Source organism: Sus scrofa, chromosome 14 (genome assembly GCF_054392235.1).
Source record: "Sus scrofa isolate SSC_HxYL_T2T_F1_AM1 chromosome 14, Sscrofa_HxYL_maternal_Yorkshire_Landrace_v2.0, whole genome shotgun sequence".
Lineage (NCBI taxonomy): Eukaryota > Metazoa > Chordata > Mammalia > Artiodactyla > Suidae > Sus > Sus scrofa.
In genome coordinates, this window is record NC_139396.1 from 97,056,785 (window position 1) to 97,073,228 (window position 16,444).

The window sequence follows — 16,444 nt, forward strand, 5'->3', positions numbered from 1 at the left end:
AGATGTGGTATATATACACAATAGAATACTACTCAGCCATAAAAAAGAACAAAATAATGCCATTTGCAGCAACATGGATGCAACTAGAGACTCTCACACTAAGTGAAGTAAGTCAGAAAGAGAAAGACAAATACCATATGATACCACTTATATCTGGAATCTAATATATGGCACAAATGAACCTTTCCACAGAAAAGAAAATCATGGACATGGAGAATAGCCTTGTGGTTGCCAAGGGGGAGGAGGAGGGAGCAGGATGGATTGGGAACTTGGGGTTCATAGATGCAGACTATTGCCTTTGGAATGGATTAGCAATGAGATCCTGCTGTGTAGCACTGGGAACTATGTCTAGTCACTTATGATGGAGCATGATAATGTGAGAAAAAAGAATGTATACATGTATGTGTGACTGGATCGCCATGCTCTACAGCAGAAAATTGGCAGAACACTGTGAACCAGCACAGTGGTTTAATAAAATAAAAATCATTATAAAAAACATAAGTCACACAGGAGGAAAAGAGAACAGCTCTCCTTTTTTAGCCCGTGAACAGAAATACTTGCCACCTTTGCTTCTGATACCTAAACAGGTGGTCAGATCCTACTGGTCCTGCTCTGAGCGTAGAGATTCCACATCTGGGTGTGGGGTGGCCCCTGGCAGCCTGGAGAGTTTGTTCGGTGCTTGAAAGTCTTCATTTTTGTCTCTATCAACCCAAATCTGGCTGGTTGCTCCTGCACACCCCAGCACATCCCACTTCTGCAAGCTAGGAAGGAGGGGTGGGCAGGCCACAGGCACCCGCAACCACCAGTAACTTCATGTCTCCACCAGCCCCTCCCCCTCCTCATGTCTCTCCCCTCCCCCCATACATTCCCCCCTCCCCCCCACAAAGATGGCTGTGTGCCGGGGGACCATGGGTTTTTTTGGGCTCTGGGAAATTTATCACTAGGATTCCGGAGGATCTCTGAAAAGAATTTGGAGGAAAAAGTGTGGAAAATAAATAAGCCAGTTCCCAGCTCAGCCTCTCCTGAATGCCACAAGTAAACAGCTACCCCAAGCTCTGTTTTGGCCTCTATGCTTACACCTGGCTCTCTGGCTGCCTTACCAGCTCCCTCCTTCCTGCCTCCTCCCCTTCCAGCCACTCCTCCTTGACTTTGGGAGCCTCAAAAGTCAGGGAACACACCCACTGCCGGCCTATCCTTGTGCTGCAGGACACTGGGAAGCTGGCGCGCTGGTGGCTGGGGACAAGAGGAGCATGTGGGAGAAAAGATGACCAGGGGCAGCAGCCCGGCCCTGCTCTGTCTGAGTGAGTATCCCCGCCTCGGCCCTGCACAGCGAGGCAGGGTGGTCTCTCTCCACTGGTGAGTTTGACTTTGATCATGGAGAATGGTGGGGCTTTTTCCAATCTTGCGGCATCTGAAGAAGCGTTGCATCTTTAGCATTAGTTTAGAGTGGCTGGACCAACGCCGCCTTTCTCCAAAGTGGACTCACATGCGAAGAGACCCTCAAAATCCCAGTTATGTTGAAGGGCTTCCTGAACTAACCAGAATATCAGGGGTCTTTGCTTTTGACCGGAGTCCTATCAGCTTAGGTCCTCTCAGCTTGGGTGTTGTGGTGTGAGTTCACACCAGTGTTTTTAAGGAGCTCAAGCGCTGTTATAAGTTTCTTGGTCTGTGGGGTAAGGAAGCAAATGTGTGGTAACTTAATAACTTCATTTTATTCAGCTGACCCACTCTAAAATTCAGCACCCATTGAGAAGGGGGAAACCAGGGTGCTAGGGTGACTGGGGTTGGCAGCAGAGGCCCCCACCTCAGTCTCCAGGGGTGGCTTTCCCACTGATGTAGCTGTGCCCAGCAGGGTCAGCAAACTGAAAACCTCTGGGATCTGGGATCAGGAGGCTCTGGGTCCTGCCTTCCGGCAGGAGTCTCTTTGTCCTGCTGCCACCAGGCTGCTGAGAGGGAAACTGGCTGGTGAGCCTATAGCTTGCAGTCTTGGTGGGAGAGATACTGCATACCACAGACTCACGGATTGTCACACACCATCATGGGCCTAAGTGTATACATACACACACACACACACACACTCTCTCTCTCTCTCTCTCTCAGATATGCCCCCCACACAAATATATCCATAATCAGCTACACACATGACACACTGAAACACTACCTGTAGGCACAAGTGCATGAGCACACACACAAATACATAAATACAGGGGTGCGCTTATCCAAAAGGCAAACTAAAGCCAGAATGCCGGCCATACTGCTTAGTGGCTGTGTGACCTTGAACAAGTTACTTAACCTCTCTGGGCCTTAGTTCTCTAACCAATATGAGGGGGATGGTAATGGGTCCTAAGTAATAGGGTTGTAAGTGAACCAGTGTCTGTGAGGAGTTTAGAAATGTGCCTGTACATGGCTAGGTATGTGTTAAAACTATTGTTCACTGCATACTCTCTGCCCTAGATATTCAGGCCCAAGTGCACAAGACTTCCCGGAGAGGGGCTCACAGACTTGTCAGCAAACGGGATCAGTCACTTCATGCTTCCTGAGTCCTGATTCCCAGGACGTGTGACATTCTCTGTACTAGACTCAAATTTGAATTTATTCCAAAGATCATTTCATCTTCCCTTAGGAAGCTCGTTGTTTTAGAACAAAGCGGGCACTAACTTCCCCACAGAGAAGGGTGTAGTTCCCTTAGCAGCAGTGGTTTTCAAACTAGGTTCCATGGAGCCCCAGATTGGGGCGGGGGTGGGGTGCTCCATGGAACCTACGGGGACCCCTCAGAAGCCTGATGGGAACGGTGCTCCAGACCTCTGCCCCATTTATCTGTTGAACATATTGGGCTCTGAGGAAAGCTCTGGTCCATAAGAAGCCTCCACAGCTGAGATGGTTGAAAGCCCCCCATCCCAAGCGCGCCACGCATGCCATGCGATGCCTGGGCCCCTGAAGCTACCTGAGCGTCGTCCCCAGCCGCTCCCACTCTCTTCTCCGCTTCCCTCCTCTCCAGCTGCCTCACCATCTGCAGGATTCTGGAAAGTGCTAACACGTCTGAGCCAAAATAGCGCTATCTGAGGAAATATTTTGAAAACAAGCTGGGCCAACCCCCCTGGCTGAGATTGCACTGATTTTCAGCAAAGAATTTCACAACTCCCGGGTGGCGGGTGGCGGGCGGGGCTGCGGGCCCCTGGCTTTCCTTTTGAGAAGGCCTGGGGCCTGTCTCTGCAGGGTTAAGACAGACAGGCCTGAACGGGCCCAAGATTGCAAACCTAGAACCCGTAGGCCACGAAGAGGAAGTCAGCCCCACTGGGTGAAGAACCAAAAGCCCTCTGACCACAGAGGTCAGGTCTTCTTGCTCTGAGAGATGCTACTTCGCTTTTACTTTCCTCCCTCCTTTGCATCTGGTGCAGGTGCCTCGGGGCTGGGGACACAGGAAATATTAGTGCTAACGGCTAGCATGTACAGTTCTGGACCCGCACTCCCTGAGTTCTTGCAGGAATCTCAGGAGGTGGGTACTGTTGTGATCACTGTGGCGCAGACAGGCAGACAGAACAAGACAGGTGGAGTAAGTTGACGGCACCCCGCTGCTGGTGAATGCACAGCCGCATCTGAACCCTGCTGCCTGGCTCCAGAGTCAGTGTTCTTGACCCTGCGTGTGTCTGTCCTGCTGGGGCCAGAGCCTGAGAGGAGGAATGGCCCACCAGGAGGGTTATTTCGTAACTGTGGTCAGGGCATGCTGCTTGGATCTGGCTGGGCAGCTCCGGGGAGCTTGGCTTTAAGTGTAGCCAGAGCTCTTGAGGGCCCTGCAAGTGGAAGTCGGAGCCTCGGCCCTCCCGGAGGCTGACCTAGCAGCGCACTGCCCTGCTACAACAGCTTCTTTTGCAAGGCCGGCCACCTTGATGATTGATGCTTCCCCTTGGGGATGACCAGTCTCAGGAAGTGGCACAGATGGCAGCAGAAGGGATTTAAATGATTAGCAAGCACGGGGAGGGAGCGGGATGGACCGGGAGTCTGGGGTTAATAGATGCAAACTATTACATTTAGAGAGGATAAGCAATGAGGTCCTGCTGTAGCACAGGGACCTCTATCCAATCACTTGTGATAGAACATGATGGACGATAATATGAGAAAGTGTGTATAGATGTGTGACTGGGTCACCTTGCTGTACAGGAGAAACTGACAGAACAATGTCCGTCGACTATAATAAAAATTTTTTTAATTAAAAAAATAAATCATTAGCAAGGGCGAACCAGTGGATCGGGGGCCTCTGTCTTCTCCAGTAAGACAGAAAGCCCACCCTGGAGTAAGCGCCAAGCCACTCGTGAGTCCTGTGATCTCCCCATGAATATTTTCCCCCAGCCTCTTCTTTCTCCAGCCCTTGTCCTGTACTTGGTGTTCCAGGGTCCAAACTGTCCTCTTTCCCGATGCACATGTCCTGCTCTCTGCAGCCTTTCCAGCTGCCCAGAACACTCTCTCCTTCCTTCTTTTATCATGGCCAGCTCCCTTCATCCTCAGGCCTCCGCTTAGATGTCTCCTTCTAGAAGTCGTGGTCAGCGGCCTCCCTATGGCTGCCTGCACATTCCTATCCGCACGCTTTGGCTTGCTGTGTTGCCCTGGCTGCTTTCATGGTCTGTGGTCTCCGGAGGATAGTGAGGTGTGCAGGGCAGGACAACATCTGCCTTGTTCTCCTTGTGTCTCTAGTGCTTAGCACAGCCCGAGGCCTGCAGTGAGCACTGTGCCTGACTGTGGAACCATGAGTGATGGTGTAACCCCAGGGCCTGGGAGAAAGGAGGCATGAATGGGATAGGATACTTCTGGCTGGGAGGGACCTGTGTCTGGGCAGGGGTGGTGGGATCATGATGAGTGGGAGGGGGACTGCTGATGTGCACCAGAGGTCCTGTGTGGGACAAGGAGGGGATAGGAATGTGGGACCCTGAACAGATAGATTCTTGTGGTCACTACCCTTGGGTACTGGGCTGGGACCCCAAGGATGGGCCTGAAACCCTCCAAGAGGCCCCTTTGAATTAGGTGGGTTGGGGGATGGTTGCTCTATGGGCCTCACTACTCAGCTCCACCAGCAAGTAGTTCTCAGTCCTGTCCCCTTTCTGGACAGACATCCATTCCTCCTCTCTGAGCTTCTGACCCGACCCCAAGGCAGTGGAGGCCCCCTATGGCTGAGTCCTTTCCCTTGAGCAGAAAGGAGGAAAGCCCAGCTGGTAGGCTGCCTCCTGAGGTGGTTCTCCCTACAGCCTCAGAGCTGTCCTCACAGAAGCTGTAGGGCCCGAGTGCTGGGTTCCCTTCCATGCCAGCCAAGGAGCACACATTAGGGTGTTCTGGCTAGGGCATCACCTGTCCAGGGCCTGCTCCTGGCTGACACTGTGCCAGGTGGGCTGGGGGTAGCAGAAGGCTGCCTCCAGGCTAGAAGCGGAGCAGAGTCATAGATCTAAATAACCACCCTCTAGTCCAACTGTGATGAGCCTATGAAGGTGAGCATGAAGGAGGACCTGGGGAAGGCTTCATGGAGGAGGCAGGCATTCCAGTGCAAGAAGGGAAGCTACGGAGTTCCCATTGTGGCTCAGTGGTTAACGAACCTGACTAGCATCCATGAGGACGCAGGTTCAATCTCTGGCCTCTCTCAGTGGGTTAAGGATCTGATGTTACTGTGAATTGTGGTGTAGGTCTCAGACGCAGCTCAAATCCTGCATTGCTGTGGCTGTGGTGTAGGCTGGCAGCTACCGCTTTGATTCAACCCCAGCCTGGGAACCTCCATATGCCATGGGTGTGGCCCTAAAAAAAAAAAAAGAAAAACAAGGGAAGCTGGGCAAAGGCACAGGGATTGGAAAGTTCAGATCGAACGCAGAGGAAAGTACGGAGGCCACGTGGACTGCACTGTAATTTGTATGATGCACAAATTAGAGAGAGGACGAGATGAGGCAGGGTGGAGGTGTGGTTACACTTGCAAGCTCTAGAGCCTGGCTGCCTGAACAAGGAACCCCAATCCCCACTTACTGGCTGTGTTACCACAGCCAAGTAGCTTAACCTTCTTTGCCTCAGTTTTCTTATCTGTAAAATGGAGATACTACTAGTACCCACCACATGGGGGTGACAGGAGAATAAAATGTTTCTATACAAGTGTTTAGAGCATCAAGAAGAGTGAGCTCTAATCCTTTTTTTTTTAATGTTTTATTATAGTTGTTTACAATGTTCTGTCAATTTCTGCTGTACAGCGAAGTGACCCAGTTACACATACATATACACACTCTTTTTTCACATTATCCTCCATCATATTCCATCACAAGTGATTAGATATAGTTCCCTATACTATACAGTAGGATCCCCCCCTTTTTTTTAAAGCAGCTAGAAAAGTATATTGAGGTCAGATCATAGAGGCTCTTGAATATCGTACTTTCCATTTGCTAAACACCTGCTGTGTGCCAAGTACTTCACAAACCTTTTCACGAAGCCCTGTACTACCTGGCAAAGTTGTTTGCAGTGTCTCCATTTTACACATGTGGAAACTGAGGCTCAGAGAGGCAGCGTGACCTGCCCAAGATCACTCAGCCAGGTAGAGGCAGAGGCAGTAAGAAAACCAAGGTCTCTCTGGCACTCAGGTTCTTCTTCAACATGGAGACAAGACAGACATGACAGAGGCAGCATGGGGACACCCTCTGGGCTGATTGCAGTGAGGTCTGTAGCCATGGGTCTCAAGGCAGGGAAGGCAGGAGGTGACAGGGGAAGGAGAGATGCCAGGCAAGCCTGGAAGGCAAGGAGATGGGGAATCCCCGAGGCCACGACACACAGATCACCATTCACAGCCTAGGGGCAGGCCACTGAGTCATTTCGGGAGAACATGACCTCACTGAGGCTTGCTGTCTGCAGCCCACCTGCCAGTCTGCTCTCTCTGGTTCTCCTGGTGACCTCATGCCCAGTCCTGCAAGGGGACCCTCACACCCAGGCAGTGGGGCCAGGTCAGCTCCCCAGCTTCCTGCCCTGAGTTCTCCCCAACTTGTTTCCCACCTTCCCACTCCTTCCCGCCCCACCTGGGGTCTCTATCCTCCCCCATTTATAAACCCAGTGAGGCAGGAGCTTCTGGAAGTGATGATGGGCATGAGGAGCTTCCAAAAGGACCTCCATGCCAGGCCTGTCATTGGAATTCTGGGTGGGAAGTGGACAGCTGTGTTTTTAGAGCTGCTTTTCCTTTAAGAATGGTGCCTGCTATTCCAACTGGAATCACTTTTTATTTTTTTTATAATGAGTTTTATTTTTTCCAGTATAGCTGGTTAACAGTGTTCTGTCAATTTTCTACTATATAGCAAGGTGACCCAGTTACACATACAAGTATACATTCTTTTTTCTCACATGATCATGCTCCATCATAAGTGACTAGACAGTTCCCAGTGCTACACAGCAGGATCTCACTGCTTTGGAATCACTTTTTAAAAGCAAAGCCTGGTTGAGTGGTGTGCCCAGCACTAGGCCAGGTCCCAGTAGCCTCCACCTTCCTGAAAGGTACAGCTGAATATCTGAGAGCTCTTTATATACTAGGCATCCTGAGGCTGAGTGGTTTCTTGCATCAGTCTGACTGCATGATATTGCCCCATTTTATAGACGTCATTGCTGAGGCCGAGAGAGGTTAGGTGACTTGTCCAAGGTACACAGCCAGAATTCAAACCCTTGGCTGTCCAACTCCAGAAGTACCTATGCTCTTAGCCACTCCAGCTGCAAATAAAGCCAGCGGAGAATCATAGGCAGTGGGGTGTGCCGAACTTATGTCTGCCAAATGGTGTGGTACAGACACGAGGTGCCAGGAGAATTTTCATCCCAGAGTGTGGCTCACTCCCCAGGGCTTGCTAGAGGCTGTGGATCCCATTTAGGAAGGTGACAGAGAGCCCCCTGGCTTCCTCAGCCAAGCAAACCTGCTGATGTTGCCCATTTGGGGCAAGATTCTCCCCGCTGGGAGGGGCACGGGGGCTCAGGGGGTGCCTGTCCTGGTTTCGGTGGGCCAGACCTGGAAAAGGAGTATGAGTCAAGCGGGGGGCCAAGTGCCAGCTCTCTCGGCCCAGTCTGCGGGCACAGGAATCCAGGCTGCCACAGCTGCTGCTGCCACTCCCAGCTCCCTCCCAGCCGGCAGGAGGGCTAGTAGCCAGCACCCTCTCACCCTCATTGCAGCCTAGCAAGGGAGGCACAATTATCCCCATTTAACAGGTGAGGACACTGAGGCTTAGAGAGGTTTTCTGGTGCACTGGAACTCCCTTTGCTGGAAAAGGAAGGAACCCAGACTTTCAAGTCTTCTTTCTGCCAAGAGACAGACAGAAGGAGGGAGGGGCTCGCCTGCCCTCTGACACTCAGCCACGCAGGCTGGCTGTTCTCAGGCTTGCATTTCTGATTCATCTGCAATCACAGGGGCCCTGTGTTAGAGGGCAAATAAGCTCTGGAGTGAGAAATGCTCTGACTTCCCTTGGGCCATGAGTCACCATTTTTCTGAGAGCACTTTTGAAGCCATAGCAGCCCCTCTCCAGGCTTGGGGCGGGGTGGGGGAGGTCAGATTCCTTCTCTGCCCAAGTGCCAGCCCCATCCTGGCCCTGGCAGTGCCTATCTGTGGAAGGGCCAGGAAACAAAGGGCCTCCACGAGAGCCCTGGCATCGGTGACTACCCAGCTTGTGACCAACAGGTGCCAGATTCCCAGAGGTCTGTGGGATCTGCAGCCTTCAGGGGTCCCCTGTCCTCTTTAATGCCCGAGGCCTATGTGGTTGTGGGCATAGGCCCACTTGCCATCTAAGGAGGTCTGGGAACCCCCTAGGATTCCACAGTCTGCAGGGCTCCTTCTGACACTCCTCCCCCGATGGGAGGGAGGGGATCCAAGCCAGTTACTTCCCCCCTTGTCAGTCTCAGGCTCAATCACTACAGTAATCATGTCTGGAGAGTTGTCACTTTTCCCACAGAGAAAGTAGGCTGTTAAATTTGACTGTTGGGGCCGTTTCGCTTCTCACTGCCCCCCACGCCCCCCCCCCCCAATTTTCCTTGCTGGGGTAGGATTTTGGCCTGGCCTCTGCTTAAATTCAAAAGCCTGTTCCAATGACTCTTTCAAAATGAGAACATCTCACCTCAAAAGAACTTTGCTTCTACCTCTACAGGTAGAAAACTCGTACCTGCTTTTATTTTATTTTTAGTTGTATAAAGTGTTATAAAAGAAGTAATCCAGTTTTCAGTCTAAAACCGCAAAGATACAAAAGGATATATGGTGAAATTCCTTCCCACACCTGACCCAGGCATGCAGGTCTCTCCACAAAGGCCACCAGCATCATCAGTTTCTTGTGTATAAGCTGCTTTTAGGTTCTCCAGGTTTTCAAACAATTAAATCCTACTTTTTGGGGCCTCCAGCTCCACCACTAGTCAAACTGAGGCACAACCCCAGAATCAGGGGCCCAGGAAACAGCAGGGGCCGCCTTGGAGTGCAGCTCTGCCCAGGACTGTTGCTGTGATCACTGCTAGGCAGCTGCTCCCTTCCAAACAGCGCAGGCTGCCCACCTCCCCGAGTCACCTTGGATTCACCCACACAAACAGCAGCCCCCACACCCCCGAGGCTGTCCCCAGCTTCCAAGAGAGCCTCTGCCAGGCTGCAAGTTAATCCTGCACTCCTGGCTGCCCCTTTTCCACGTTCCCCTCTTGTCTGGCCAGTGGGGTCTGTGGGGTCAGGGCCTGGTGATGGTGATTTGACCAGATCATGCTGCCTCTTGGCCACACTGAGTCTTCGGAGTCCCCTAGGGGCACATATAGGTAGGATCCTCCCTGCTCCCCTACCCCTTCTTTCCTCTCCTCCCCTCGCTACTGCTCCCCTCCCTTTCTCCTCTCTTTCCTTCCTTCTTTCCCTACAGAATCATCAGGTGCTAGTACAGCAAATGTTAATTTGAAGGGGAAAGTGCTAAGAATGGTGCAAGGCAGAGATGAATGTGCTAGGAGAGCCCTGCCCTGGAGACTGGTTTTCAGCAGACTCTACCCTTCACATGCTACCCTTGTAACTTCTGCTGGGTGACCTCAGGCAAGGCCTTTAGCTTCTCTGATCCTCCCTTTCTCATCTGAATGAGGAAGGAGAGGGCCATGGGAAGGATCCAGAGGGTTGGTGGGAGAACGTGGAGCTGCCAAAGGGCTTTCGAAGAGGGTGAGAGATTTGGGGTTGGGGGGAGAGCAGGAGGAAGGAAGGCCCTTCCTCTAAGGGACTGATTATGACTGTGGGGGAGGGCTCTGGGGACTTGGGGGGTTGGGGCTCAGCCTTAGGGCATGGATCGGGGAGAGGTGGCCCTAAGGGCAGCACTCTCTTGCTTTGGCAAATGCCTTCCCTTGTCTGTAATTCCACACAAGAGATGGCCCCTTGGCTTTATGTATTTTTTAAGTAGCGGCTTTATTTTTCTAAGTGATGGATGTTTGCATGCAAAATTCAGGTAAAATGGACAAATACAAAGAAGAAAGCAACAAATCACCCCTCAGTCCCACCACCTCTAGGTCTGCATACTCTAGGCAGATAGACAAAGAAGAGGGGCAGTAGAGGGACAGAAAGTTTTATAAACCTGGGGGAAATGCATTATTTAATTTAGCTTTAGGCCAGAATTGCAAAGAGGCTGCCTGCCCCCAGAGCAGCCCCTCTCATCTGATCATGAACCTACTTGAGGGCCTGGTAAGGGGGCAAGGGAACTTTCGTGCCAGGATCTTGAAAACCTCCCAATTCAGATGAATTACAAAAGGGGAGCCGGAGGAATTACAGATCTTCCTCAACTTTGGATGAGGTTACCCATCGTAAGTGGAAAATGCATTTAATACATCTAACCTACCAAGCATCATAGCTTAGCCTAGCCTTCCTTAAATGTGCTCAGAACATGACATTAGCCTACAGTTGGGCAAAATCATCTAACACAAAGCCAATTTTATAATAAGGTGTTGAACCTCTCATAATTTATTGACTACTTACTGAAAGTGGAAAACAGATTCTGGTTGGGTGCAGAATTGTTTTATCAGTTGTGGACCCTGTGGCTGATTGAGAGCCCCAGCTGATCATACTCTATATCGCTCACCCTAATTCCAAGTACGATTTCTACTGAATGTGTATCAATTTTGCACCATCTTTGTGTGTGTGTATCTTTTTAGGGCTGCACCCACAGCATATGTAGGTTCCCAGGGTAGGGGTCAAATTGGAGCTGTGGCTGCTAGCCTACACCACAGCCATAGCAATGCCAGATCTGAGCCGCATCTGCGACGTACACCGCAGCTCACGGCAACACCAGATCCTTAACCCACTGAGCGAGGCCAGGGATCGAACCTGCGTCCTCATGGATGCTAGTCAGATTCGTTTCTGCTGAGCCACAATGGGAACTCTAATTTTGCACCATCTTAAAGTCAACCATCTTAAGTAAGGGACTGTCTATAGTACATTCTGGCTCTAGAACAGTGGCTTTCAATCTTTTGAACCACAACACTTCAGATAGAGACACACACATCACTGAAACAAAAGCCTTAGAAAACCCATGCATAGCCTTATTACACATCCTTAATACACTCTGATGTTTTCTGTCTATCCAATTTTGTTCTTAAAAAAAATAAAAGCTTGTCCAAGCTACCAAATCAATCACACAACCTGACTTTGAAACCTGTGCCTCTAGAAGGGTGATTTTCAAACTGGCGCATGCATCAGAATCTCTGGTGGAGCTTGTTAAAACAGCCTGCTGTACCCACCCCCAGAGATTCTGATTAAGGAGGTCCTGCTGGCCCAGGACCCCACTGTGAGATTCTCACTCTCCTAGAATAAAAGCAACCTACTCCCTAGGCAGAGACTACCAGAGGATTTGCTATATTCCACAGATGACCACTGCCGATGGCTGGCACAGGAATTGTAGGTTTCTGGCATTTTGGAGGATGCTGATCGGGCACTTTCTCTGGGATCTTAAACACCACCCTCCTGGAATCCAGCTCACTGGTAACATCAAGTGCTGAATGTAGAAAAGGTCTACTAAGCAAAGGGGCATTTATGCCTGGCCCTGGTTGAATTGCCTGCCTCTTAATCCCAAGCCCACAGAACATAAAACCCTCCCAGCCCTTTTGAAAACACTGTTCTATAGGCAATGAAAGCCTCCATTTACCGTGTGGATTTCACCTTTCTGTTTTTTTTTTTGTTTTTTTTTTAAAGAAGGTAGGTCAAGCATGACCACCCCATAGGAAAACTGTCCCCTGGCTCTGGCTGGGGTCTGGTGGGTTTCATTGTCTGTCCCTGGATCCCCAGCTTTAACAGGAAACTCTTCCTGGTCTGAGTGCCCACACCAGCACCGGAGCTTTCCAGCCTGATGACTTCTGAGACCAGCCCATGTTCCCAGCTGCCTCTGCTCCTCCAACTAGGGGACTCAGCCGCCACCCCTAGCCCTCCCCCTTCCCCTTCGGAGCCTTGGGGCCCCTCCCCAGCCTCACAGTCCTCCAGAAGCCAGCCCTCAGCTGGGAGCAGCTTCGTGAGGGAGAGAAGTGTTAAATGGGCACAGAGCCCCTCTGTTCCGCTAACAATGGCCCGTTGATGACTGGATTCTGCCCGGTTGGCCCCCTTGACTGGACTTGGGAGAGGAGGAAGGACTCCAGCCCCCCAGGCAGCTCCTTCTGGGTGTGAGGTTAATTCAGAGGCCAAGGCCTCTGTCTGCCCACAGAACCTCATTCTTCAGGCCTCGATGCAGCAGCGAGAAACCCTCTCACCCCTCACACCGATCCCAGGGGTAGTTTAGGGCCCCAGGAGTGATTCACTTCAGTCTAATTCAACAAACATCTATTGAACAGCTCCTGGGCACTGAGGTTCAGTGCTAAGTAGTTGTGGGAATAAGAATAACTGCTAACATGAATTCAGTGCCCCACCCTGAGTGCCCAACAGAGTCACTAGGGATCATGTAAAAATGCCAATGCATACACACCCCCTGCTCCTCGAATCTTTGGGAGTGAACCCCAGGCACTATTTTATCGAAGCTTTCATAGTGCTTCTCATGCTCCCCTGGGATTAAGCATCACCCGTCTCCTATTGGTTAGACACTGTGCTGAGCATTAATCTGTAGCATCTCATTTCATGGGTACATGCTCATGGGAGGCTGAATTACAGCCCCCCACATATCTCTACATATGAATCCCCATACCTGTGGACATGTTGCTTCACATGGTAAAAAGGACTTGACAGTGTGATTAAGAATTCTGAGATAGGGGAGTTCCTGTCCTGGGTCAGTGGTTAACAAACCCAACTAGTATCCATGGGAACACAGGTTCGATCCCTGGCCTTGCTCAGTGGGTTGAGGATCCGGCATTGCCGAAAGCTGTGGTGTAAGTCACAGATGCATCTTGGATCTGGCGTGGCTGTGGCATAGACCAGCAACTGTAGCTCCAATTGGACTCCTAGCTTAGGAACCTCCATATGCTGCAGGTGCGGCCCTAAAAAGCAAAAAAAAAAAAAAAAAAAAAAAAAAAAAAAAAAAAAAAATCTGAGATAGGGAGATTATCCCTGGATTATCTTGAATGGGTCCTCTTATAAGAGGGAGATTTAACTACAGAAGAGGAGATCCAAGTCATGCATTAGGAAAGACTCAACCAGCCATTGCTGGCTTTGAAATGGCCCCTGAGCCACGGAAAGCAGGCAGCCTCTAGAAGCTGAGAAAGGCAAGGAAGAAGGCCTCTCCCAGGGACTCAAGAAGGAATGCAGGCCTGCTGACACTTTGACTTTAGGCCACCGAAATGGATCTTGGACTTGACATTCCTTACTGGAAGATAATAAGTATGTTCTGTTTTTAGTTACTAAGTTTGTGGTAAAGTATTACTACAGGGCTATTACTGACTTATTCTGTAGGTAAGGCACAGAGAGGTGAAGCTCTCACTTCGGGTCCCACGGCTAGTGAAGAGCAGAGCTGGAACAGGAAGAACTCGGGGGTGTCTGACCTCTTAATTCGTGTTCCCTCCACCTCACCACACTGCCCCTACTTTGCAGCTACACAGACATGGGTTCAGATCCCAGCTCTACCATATTCTGTCCTTGTGTCCTTTGCAAATGGTGAGCACATTTGGCCAGGGAGGAGGCTGTAGTAGGGTAGGTGTGGACACCAATTGAAAAGTTAGGGCGGGCCAGGTTGTCACCAGTTGGAGCACCGTGTGGAAGAGTTTGAACTTGGTCCTGGAGAAACGGGGCCCGCCGGATGCCAGCTCTGGTCTCCCCTCTGCATTTCATGTTGCTATCTTAGACTTTCAGGCCCCACTCAGTCCCTGGGATCTGGCTCTACTGCAGCAACCCAACCCTTGTGCAGAACTGCAGGGCTGAGGCCAGGAGCAGCATTCTACTCACTGTCGCCTGCAGCCAGTGACAGCTGCTTATCTGGGATGGCCACTAAACTCCCATTTCCTGGGAGGCCAGCAATGGCCTAGTGCCTCTAAAGCATGTTTCTTTGAAGGCTTTCCAGCAACCTTGCCTTTGAGGCCATGCGTGTCTCTTAGAGAAGGATTGAGAGACATAAAAAGGTCCAGAGAGTTGTTCAGAGTTGCACAAGTTGGTACAGGTCCTGGAAGACCAGGTCCGGGCCAGGACTCTGATCTGCCCACTGCTGCAGAGCTCTTGCCTTTTGGCTAAATCTACCCGCTTAGCACTAGAGCATAGGGATTGAGTCCATGGACTATGAAAACAGACTTCTTGGGTTCAAATCCCGGCTCTACCTTGTAACTGAGAGCTAGGTGTTTGGCTACCGCTTGCTTTAGCGAGTAGTGGTTATTGTCTATGAAGGTACTGGAGTACCTTCCTCCCAGGGTTGTTCTGAGGACCAAATATATTTATGTGGGTGAAGTGCTTGGAACAGTGCCTGGTTCATTAGATGTGTTAACTTCTGTTATGATTCAGCTCCCCTAGGGCAGAGACTGCCTTTTTTCCTCCCTCTATTCTCAGGGCCTCTTCCCATGCTTGGCCCAGAGCGAGTACTCAGCAAATGAACTTACTGGTTGAATGTGAGCGTTTATCAGCCAGAGGATCACTAGGTACTTTCCGGAATGTATTCACTTTTAAAAAAATTCCACCTTAGTTTTTCTTTTCTTTTCTTTTCTTTTCTTTTTTTTTTTCTGTCTTTTTGCCTTTTCTTGAGCCACTATAGCAGCATATGGAGGTTCCCAGGCTAGGGTCTAATGGGAGCTGTAGCCACTGGCCTAAGCCACAGCCCCAGCAACGCGGGATTCGAGCCACATCTGCGACTCACACCACAGCTCACGGGAACACCGGATCCTTAACCCACTGAGCAAGGCCAGGGATCGAACCAGCAACCTCATGGTTCCTAGTCAGATTCTTAACCACTGCGCCACGACGGGAACTCCTCCACCTTAGTTTTTCAAACCCGTCTCCTCGTCCTTCTTGCCTGGGAGTCACAGGGTTACCATAAAGCAGCCTGAAGCTGGCTCTGCCCCATGAGCAGCTCAGAGATAACCCAGGCATCCCCAGCCTCTCCAGCCTTTGAGGGCCAGTGCTGCACTTCTCACTCCAGGGCCGTGCCGGACCCACCTGCTGAGGCCTCCCTGGGGATCTCTGGGCCCTGCGGCAGCACTGCTTAGGCCCCGAGTCCTGTGTGGCCTCTCGGCTCCTTTCCTAATGAGCTCATACCAGGTCTTCCAGCTTGGGGCTGGGGGCGGGGGGGTGTCAGATGTGTCATCCCCTGCAGAGTCCTGTCCACATCTGTCACTTTCCCCTACTATGAGGATGGTTCCTCATCGTTTCGCTTTTTCCAAAAGCCCCCAAGCTTATCCCTGCACATAACTAGACTCTAGGAGGGTGGCCAGTCCTTGGTGTCCCAAAAAGTCAAATTCAGAAATCCTGATTGGACTCAACTCGCTCATTCCTGCCCTGGGCAGGCCATGTCTGCTCAATCTAACCATCCACCTCTAGGTCTGTTTTTAAAAGATCTCTTGAAATCTTGCCTACTGTTACGGGCAAGATTTTCCTTTTTTCTATTTAATTATACTTTTTTGTTTTGAGATAATTACAGATACACATGCAGTTTTAAGAAATAATACACAGAGCTCTCCTGAACCCATCGTCTGGTTTCCCTCAGTGATGCAAAACTATCACAACCAGGATACTGATGCTGATACAGCCAAACCCCTCATGTTTATAGCTGTGCCCTCTTTCCATGTGCCTGCTACCCCTTCCTTTAACTCCTGGCAATACTAATCTGTTCTCTCTTAGAATTTTGTCATTTCAAGAATGTTATATAAGGAGTTCCCGTCATGGCTCAGCGGTTAACAAACCCGACTAGCATCCATGAGGATGCGGGTTCAATCCCTGGCCTTGCTCAGTGGGTAAAGGATCTGGCATTGCTGTGAGCTGTGGTGTAGGTTGGTGGTTGCAGCTACGATTCTACTCAGCCTGGGAACTTCCATATGTGGCGGGTGTGGCCCTAAAAAAAAAAAGACAAAGAGTGTTATA

General features: G+C 50.7%; 1 protein-coding gene and 1 long non-coding RNA gene across 7 annotated transcripts in view; one reads left to right on the top strand and one right to left on the bottom strand.

Annotated features, from left to right (window-relative positions):
- Positions 1-16,444, bottom strand: part of LOC110256608 (uncharacterized) — a 131,738-nt gene that overhangs the window by 51,397 nt on the left and 63,897 nt on the right. Inside the window, exon 1 of one of the 2 annotated variants that reach the window (XR_014828126.1) lies at positions 2,945-3,041. The exons of the other annotated variant lie outside the window; for it this stretch is intronic. This is a non-coding gene — a long non-coding RNA (uncharacterized LOC110256608). Of the gene's footprint in view, positions 1-2,944; positions 3,042-16,444 lie in introns of those variants that run through there. 2 annotated transcript variants of the gene reach the window in all.
- The window catches only part of CHST3 (carbohydrate sulfotransferase 3), a 40,993-nt gene that overhangs the window by 4,172 nt on the left and 20,377 nt on the right, over positions 1-16,444 (top strand). The window contains exon 2 of one of the 5 annotated variants that reach the window (XM_084997342.1): positions 1,134-1,301. The exons of 2 other annotated variants lie outside the window; for them this stretch is intronic. The gene's annotated coding sequence lies outside the window, so the exon portion shown is untranslated. Of the gene's footprint in view, positions 1-1,133; positions 1,302-12,137; positions 13,245-16,444 lie in introns of those variants that run through there. 2 more of the 5 variants (XM_005671049.4, XM_084997343.1) reach the window with 2 other exon arrangements.